This window comes from Lethenteron reissneri, unplaced genomic scaffold (genome assembly GCF_015708825.2).
Source record: "Lethenteron reissneri isolate LAM-NWPU_2019-01 unplaced genomic scaffold, ASM1570882v1 scaffold_1634, whole genome shotgun sequence".
NCBI classification, from domain to species: domain Eukaryota; kingdom Metazoa; phylum Chordata; class Hyperoartia; order Petromyzontiformes; family Petromyzontidae; genus Lethenteron; species Lethenteron reissneri.
In genome coordinates, this window is record NW_026891371.1 from 1 (window position 1) to 8,702 (window position 8,702).

The 8,702-nt window shown below is 56.3% G+C and overlaps 1 pseudogene; it reads right to left on the reverse strand.

Moving 5' to 3' along the window:
* Positions 1 to 461: 461 nt before the first annotated feature.
* Positions 462 to 6,477, reverse strand: LOC133362875 (DNA repair protein RAD51 homolog 4-like; annotated as a pseudogene).
* Between the last annotated feature and the right edge of the window lie 2,225 nt (positions 6,478 to 8,702).

The window sequence follows — 8,702 nt, forward strand, 5'->3', positions numbered from 1 at the left end:
GGAGCCGCCCGGTCACTCGGCTGCACTGGGCGAGGCACAGGCTCCGCAAGGCAGGACGGGCCTACTCAACGCGTTTGTCAGTGACACCACTTGCAGCCTTAAAAGAATAAAAAAATATAATAACAAAGTTTTGGGCTCTGGCCATTCTTCGTAGCATATACTATTTTTAAAATGATGTATATTTTGCTATCAAATATGCAGTATTATTGTGTGACGTGTTCTAGTAGCCTTATTTGGTGATGGACGACCATGTCATTCCCAACCTAACACATTGTTTTTTTGTGTGTTTTTACTGTAACCATGTTTTTGTGGTGTAACCAACTCCCGTGATGTGGATTACTTGCCATCCCAATCTCTAAGAGGCGTCATACAACAACACAACAACGGACGCGGAGGAGGAGCCATGTGCACAACAAGCAGAGCGCCGGGCGAATAAAACTCAGCAAGGCACAGTAGGGGTACAGGTGGTGCATCTGCTAGCAATCTAAACGAGTCAAACCATGGCACCTGGGTCTGTCCCATGACCTCCTGCTAGCAACGAGCCTTCGACATTTCACGTGGCCTCCAAATGCACCTAGCCTGGCACAAGCACCGTGGCGACGTCACCACAGCGTCGTGGCGAAGGGCGGCTGTAGTTGCGTGCGCTCGTGAGTGCGCGCGTGCCTGTGTTCCCAGCCGGGCCCGCAGGTCCTGCAGCAAATCCAGGAGAGCGAATGCATCGAACACGCGCGCCACCTGCACGCGCTGCAGAGCCGCCACCTGCACACATCGGCGACAATCACTCTTACGACAACAACTCAGCGGCACGCTGAGAGAGTAGCGTATTCTTGGTGCGATCCGCGAACCCCCCCTCCAAAATGTTAAGATGCGAGCCACGCCCGACCGTGCCAATGCGTCGCCGGGACTCTGCGCTGTCCCGTGATGTGGAATGATGCACCAGACTCTGCCCTGCCAATTATGTTTTTGTTGTGCCGTGCTATGTTGGTGTGCCCATGCGGTGCCAGTCCGTGTCATGCCATGGCACGTTTTGCCACGACATGGCGTTTCTTGGTGTGCTGTCCCGAGACTGACTGTGCCGTGTCGTGCCGCCGGCACACCTGGCTCGCCCCGGAGTCTGGCGTCTTCCCCTGCACCATGGCGAGCAGACGGGAGGCGAGGCACCCGGCCGCCCCCCCGGCCATCACCAGCATCACGGTTTGGCCCAAGTCGCAGGCCACGGTGACCGCCACGCTCAGGCACACCTACATGCCGTGGGGAGACGCGCGGGGAGACGCAGGGAGGAGACGCGTGGAGAAACACGCACGGGGAGATACATGGGGAGATACAAGGGGCGACGCAGGAAAAGACAAATGGAAACACGGGGAGACACGGAGGGACATAGGAAAGTACAGGGAGGTACGGGGAGACACGAGGGGAGACAGAGAGATCGTTCACACTTGCCCTTCACTGTGGCCGGCTGTGGTGTTGCAGATTGTGATGTGGCCGAAAGTGGTGTGGCAGAATGTGCCGTGGCAAGCTGTGGTGTGGCTTAATGTGCCATCGCAGGCTGTGGTGTGGCAGCATCGAGTGTAACAAGGTGTGCCGTGGCCATGTGTGTCGTGGCAGGCTGTGCCGTGGCAGGATGTGCCGTAGCAGGCTGTGCCATGACAGGATGTGCCGTGGCCATGTGTGCCGTGGCAGGATGTGCCGTGGCAGGATGTGCCGTGGCAGGCTGTGCCGTGGCAGGTTGTGCCGTGGCCATGTGTGCCGTGGCCGGCTGTGCCGTGGCAGGATGTGCCATGGCAGGATGTGCCGTGGCAGGATGTGCCGTGACAAGACCTGTGTCTTTCCCGTGGCCGGTCCTCCTGCCAGCTCAGTGAGCTCTCCCGTGTAGAGCCCAGAGTCAAGCAGGGAGTCCAACCTGAGACCAGACACACGGGGGGGGGGGTGGGGGTCACAGCACAGTATAGCCCACACTCCCTGCTGCATCACGCCCCCGTGCCGTGTGTCACCCACGTCATTCGTGTGTCACCCAACGTCATTCGTGTGTCACCCACGTCATTCGTGCGTCACCCACGTCACCGTGTCCATGCCATGTGTGTGTGTGCCACCCCTGGCATGAGCTCCCTGCTACGTGGGAACCCCGAGCAGGGACTTTTAATTCCTCACTCAGAAATTCTCTGGAAACTGCTGCGAGGCTGACTTGGCAGTAGGGATTATCGGCACAAGGCACTACCACTAGAATACGAGGTACGCCTCTTGATATTAATCCTATAATGGTCGCGGCATGCCGAAATACAACCATCTGGGCAGCGCAATGCAAGAAGTTTGCACGTAGAGGAAGACCTGATGCAGGCGGTGCGGAGGAAACTGGTACTATTTGGACACATGTAGTATGGACACTAACAGGAAGATTAAAAGTGTGTTGTTCGGAAAAATGGAAGGAACCGGAAAGAGAGGAATAACCCAACAGAGAATGGCTTCATGACCACGTCAGACATTGGTGCCAGAAAGATGTGGCACTACTTGAGCATATTGGCACAAGACGGGCTGTCTGCCCCATAGACCGTGATGTCGATCGTGATGATGATGAGAGCCTAAATTATTCTCGCAGGACAGTGTTGCGGACAGCTCCGGAGCGTGCCGGCCGCGGTGCAGCGCTGACCGCGAGCAGCCCGTGGGCAGGATGGCCGTGCACGACAGCAGCTCCTCGTAGGCGTCCGCCGCGCTGCTCGGGAACGCGGCGAACTGCGCCAGCAGCACGCGGCGCACGGCACGCAGAGTCTGCAGCACACGCAACAGGGGCGAAGGTCCCCCCCCCCCCGTGCATAGCCTTCAACGGACTGCTGGGGCTAATGACGTAAGCTAGCGGCGCGTGTGAAGGCCGGCACGCCACGTGGAGAGGTGGGTCGCCAGCACCACGCCTGGCCGTCTTTGTCTCTTCCAATGCCGATGTTTTTTCACACATAACCAGCTAATCATTTAAGGCCGAGTCGACCTAGGCGATGCCCAAGACAAGGTCAGATATTTGCTGTGAGCGGGAATCGAATTCGGGTCGCTGGGTTTATAGCAAAGTGCGCTACCGCTCCCCATGCGTACACACTGCACGCACGCACACACAAAGATCCCCGTATAGCCGAAACAGACTTTTTGGCAAGTGCTGTTAGCGGCACCTTTCAAGGCCAGCACGGTATACCAGTGGTGAATGCCAGCACCACGGTCTGACCGCCGTTGTCTCCCCAGTGGCGATGTTTACACACCTTACCAGGTACTCAATGTTGAGGCTGAAGTCGACCTAGGGGAGCCCCAGGAACGGTTCAGATATTCGTCACTGGTGTTGGCGGTGAGCGGGAATCGAACTCGAGTCGCTGCGTTTGTATTGCAGCACGCTAAACCGCTACACATGCACGCACAAGCACTGATACGCCCCACAAGTTGCAACATGCACGCACACACATGATGTGCGCACGCATGCATGGGCCCTCACCTGACCATTTACATGGCTTTACTCTTAACGTTTGGAACACATTCAACATTTGCCACTTTATACATTTGTTTTTTTTTATCTTGTAAAAATGTTCCCGAGATTGTGCTACTGGTGTCAAATCATGAAGAATCCATTCAGATCTCTCACTCAGCAAGGTACAGCAGGCCCATGTAAGCGGATATCACAGAACTACTTCTGATATCCCTTCACGTGACCCTCCGGTCCCCACAGCAGAGGCCCGCACCTTCTGTCACTCACTCTGCCACTGAGAGCTCCATGCTCGTCGCATGGGCATTCAAACCATTACTCGAATTCGAGTGCCTGAAATGACATTTTCAGTGCTGGGATCAAACATCCGCAGTGCTGTATTAAAGGACCGAGTGTAACGTGACGAATTGTTGTGCAGTCCTTGGTCTCTGGGCCGACAGCATCAGGTCCACTACCGCGTGACAAAAGCGGTTACCCACAGGAGGATGCCGCCTGGGCTCAACCCCAGGACACCGCAGCGGTGCTCGCTCCGTCTGACCTCCGAGCCCACCCGGCACCTTTATGTGACGAACTCCTATACCCCTGTTGGAATTTGTTTCAACCGAGTATGGTTCTGAGAAATAAACGTATGAGTAATGAACTTAATATTTTAACCAACTGTCCGTTTGTGAGGTATCCCAACGAGCTGAGTGACTGCCAGCGAATTTAAAGTCAAAATCCCGCGGGCGCATCTGCGCGCGTGACGTCATCTGTCCCCGCCCGCTGGTTCCTGTCGGTCACCGCCTCGTTGCTGACAACCGCCGAGTTCACAAAGGTCGTCGTTGCAGGTTACCACGAGGGTTTGTTGTTTTATATTGGCAGATTCATACCTGGCCACTCACCAATGACTCTCGTGTATGATAACATTTCACACATTTGCAAGCCACCTCCCGCCCACCCTGGGACATTGGCACGCGGTTGCCCGCAGGGCTCCGCGTGCCCCCAGGGCTCTGAGAGCCCCCAGGGCTCCGCGTGCCCCCAGGGCTCTGAGAGCCCCCAGGGCTCCGCGTGCCCCCAGGGCTCTGAGAGCCCCCAGGGCTCCGCGTGCCCCCAGGGCTCCGCGTGCCCCCAGGGCTCCGCGGGCCCCCAAGACTCCGAGAGCCCCCAGGGCTCTGAGAGCCCCCAGGGCTCCGCGAGCCCCGCTCTGGAGACCAGAGAGAGCTCACGGACTGGGGCAACTTCTCTCTCTGCAGCTGATGGCGGCAGACACCTTGTAGGGATTCCCCGTGGTCCAAGCCAGACTCTGGCTGTCCTGGTCACCAGCGCCGCAACTGCAAAGACAAAGATCCCCCGTGTAGCCGATACAGACCGTAGTGCAAGTGCTGTTAGCGAGTAGCACCTATGAAGGCCGGAAAGGCACACGAGGGGGGTTGGGTGGCCAGCAACACGCCCGGCCGCCTTTGTCTCCCTAGTGGGATGTTTACACACCGCACCAGTGCAGTCCGTTGAGGCTGAGTGGACCTAGAGGAGGCCATGATCATTATAGTATCCGAATCGTCACTGCTCTTGACCGTGAGCCAGATTCGACTTCCGGTGGAGCCGGGTCGTAGCGCCGCGAGCCTATAGCTCCACCACCGCTTCCCACGGCAACACCACAACCACCACAACCACCACCACACACACCACAACCACCACCACACACACACCACTACAACAACCACACCACAACCACCACCACACACACCACAACCACCATACACACACCACAACCACCACACACACACCACAACCCCACCACCACACACCACAACCACCAACCACAACCACACACACACACCTACAACCACCACCACCACACCACAACCACACCACACACACACTACAACAACCACACCACAACCACCACACCACAACCACCACCACACCACAACCACCACACCCCAAACCACCACCACCCACACAACAACCACCCACAATCACCACCACACACCCAACCACCACACCACAACCACCACCACCACAACCACCACCACCACACACCACAACCACCACCACACCACAACCACCACCACCACCACCACACCACAACCACCACCACACACACAACCACAACCACCACCACCACCACACCACAACCACACCACAACCACCACCACCACAACCACCACCACCACACACCACAACCACCACCACACCACAACCACACCACCACCACCACACACAAACCACCCACCACACACACAACCACAACCACCACCACCACCACACCACAACACACCACCACCACACACACAACCACCACCAAACCACACCACAACCACCACCACAACCACCACACACACAACCACCACCACCACACAGTGCGTGAGACACGTTCACAGTGCACGCCGCCTGTCCCAGGCCACCTGTGCCGATGTTGTGTCCCCGCAGCACAGCCACCACGTCGGCTGTGAGGCCCGGGCAGAGGCCCTGGCGGAGCCGAACCATTGCTCAGGAGGCCGACACCATCGCCATCGTCACCACCGTCAACAACACTCGCCCCGCTCGCCACCCACCGACCACGCTGACACAAACACGTGGTGCATGGGGTGACGTCACCTGCCAAGGGCCGCCTGTGACGACATTCAGCGATACGGTCACATGACGTCATCGGCAATGTGTGGCATCGTGGCGTCATTAACTGAAAACTGTCAACCGCCCAGTCGCCCTCATTAAAGAGTGGTTTCACATTTAGTTCCTGTGGCCAGGCGAGACCTGAAACACGCGTTTACATTATTTAGATGTGGCTGCTATAAAGTTACACATTATAAACCATCTCGTGGAGCTTATCAGTTGTGGCCAGGTAGCTTCTGAAAAAGAAGCTAATAGCTCAATGGGCTTGACGTGGTATAACATACAAATAGTTTCATAGATTTTAAGGATTTAATCTTGATTTGAAGCTTTAAGATTTGTTTACGTTTCCTATACTTTGCACTCCTTTCGTGTTTTGTATTATTCTCACGTTCTGACCTGCGCGCACTGCACATCTGTTTAAAACGAGCTTTTGTCGCTCATCGGATTGTCTCCACTCTTAATCGCAGTTCTCTGATTTGAATGCGCGCCTCCATCTTTGTAAGGGAGGGGGGCAATGACGAACAGGCACGTGACGTCCCTGCCCCTCAGTCCCCTAACCAACATGGCCGCCCCTCGCTCCACCCGCGACGTCATCACCGGGATTCGTCGTCTTCCGGGTCAAAGGTCGGTAGCTGCGTGATCGCGGCTTTGCGTTGCGCGGTTCCCCTAAAACAACGACGACGACGAACATTGACCTCTGCGGCTCAGCACCGATGACAATAGCGACAACAGCAGCGGTAACACATCAGCGTGAACACATCGGGTTATCTTAGACGTTGTGACGCAGTTCTACTGTGTGCGTGTTGACTGATCGGCGCGGCGGGTATGACACGTGACTTTGTACACCTCACTGGCCCCGGCCATGGGAGTGTGGAGTTTCCACGTCGGCTCATGGAAGCCAGCAGGTGCACGGCGCCGCTCTACGCTGCTTAGATCGGGGAGACGCCTTCGCGTCGATCTCTGTAATCAGACCCTGGGTCCGTTATAAATACTGTAGTACTGTACATACAATGAAAGCCGTAGCATTGTCAGACTTGCAACTTAAACATTTGTTGTATTGTGAAAGCAAATCATTGCGAATCACACCGCTACAATGGACCCGGTGCTGACCGCGATGCTGTGCTGAGTGTGACACGCGCAGCCCGCGTCGGCAGGCCACTGCTCGGGGCCTCGCGCCGCCTTGGCGCGCGGAGCGGGCGACTTGACCATACTTCCCCACGCGGGTCACTGCGGGCGGCGAGGGCGGCGAGGGCGGCGTTGTTGCCGTGGGGCAGCAGCCCTCTGCTGCTGCTGCCCAGCACGTACGAGCTGCGCAGCAGCCTGTAGCACCTGATATGCACGGCGGTCACCTATCTGAGGAGATCGGTTGCATCCCCCGATTATAAAGCATCGGCGATTGATTAAGAATAATGCACCGTTTATAATTAAGCCTACAATACTGTATAATACCGACGTGCATGCTGTTATAGCTGCAGAATCCGACAAAATATTTCCATCATCGTTGTGAGTGAGTTTACTCCGGTGTGCGATCACACGACGAGTCTTGATTGGATGTGGACACAGTGCGCGCTTGTCCGACGTTATTCGCTGAACTGCGGAGGCCACGTTCACGAGCGCGCGTCTTGCCGTCGTGTTTAGCCAATCCACTGCTGGATGAGGCCCTCCGAATGCCGCTACGGGGGTCGTGGGTGGTTATTCGACCATACTTCACCACGCTGGTCACTGCGGGTCGGTGAGGGCGGGGAGCGTAGACGTGGGAGCACAGTACAGTGCAACCATGAGTCAATGTATCCGGCTGCAGTGAAGCCCGGAGTACAGCGAGGGACTGTGTATGCATCACGCTGTTGTTGTAATGTAGCCCCGCCGCAGCCTGTAACACTGAATGGCTGTCCCTGCCCTCTGCTAAGGGGGACCTGGAGTCATGGAGGAGCCCAGGGCAGATGCAGGGAAAGCGCAGGTGGGAGAGCTGGAGGCTGGGGTGAGGGGCCTTGGCTTGGCCGAGGCGAACAAGAGACGACGGGGACTCAGGTGAGATGCGTGGGGCTGTCAGCACAACAGCACATGCCGGGCTCTGACTCGCGGATTGACGTGTGCAGGGAACAAGTCCATAACGTGACGCACTAATGGACTGACATACGGACGGATGTACACGTAAGGTGACGCAATCTTGTAGTGACACTAAGGCACTGACACTCATGGCCTAACACACAGTGACACACTCGTGGACTGACACACTCGTGGACTGACACACGGACTAACACACTCACGGACTGACACACCCATGGGCCTGCAGACTGACACACTGGCGACTGATATCTCAACCGGTCACCAAGCCGCACGATCACACAACACTCCCGCGACCAGCACGGCAAGGGACAGCCTTCATCCAACAATGGATTCACCAAGGCCAGCTTACACAAGGCAAATTAGCGTGTACAAGCATAAATCCTTATAGATTGCTGTGGAAAATACTGTTAATGAGAACCTTTTAATTCCTGAATTGCATTTCACAGGGTTTGTGTCCTCATGCGTCCACACTGCCCTGATTACTGGCTCATGGAATGTTAATCTTATTGTGACGTAATAGTCGCAGCCCCCAGAGTCATGTGGCGAGCTTGTATGCCGAGCCACTGCGTCACTGCAAACTAAGAGATCT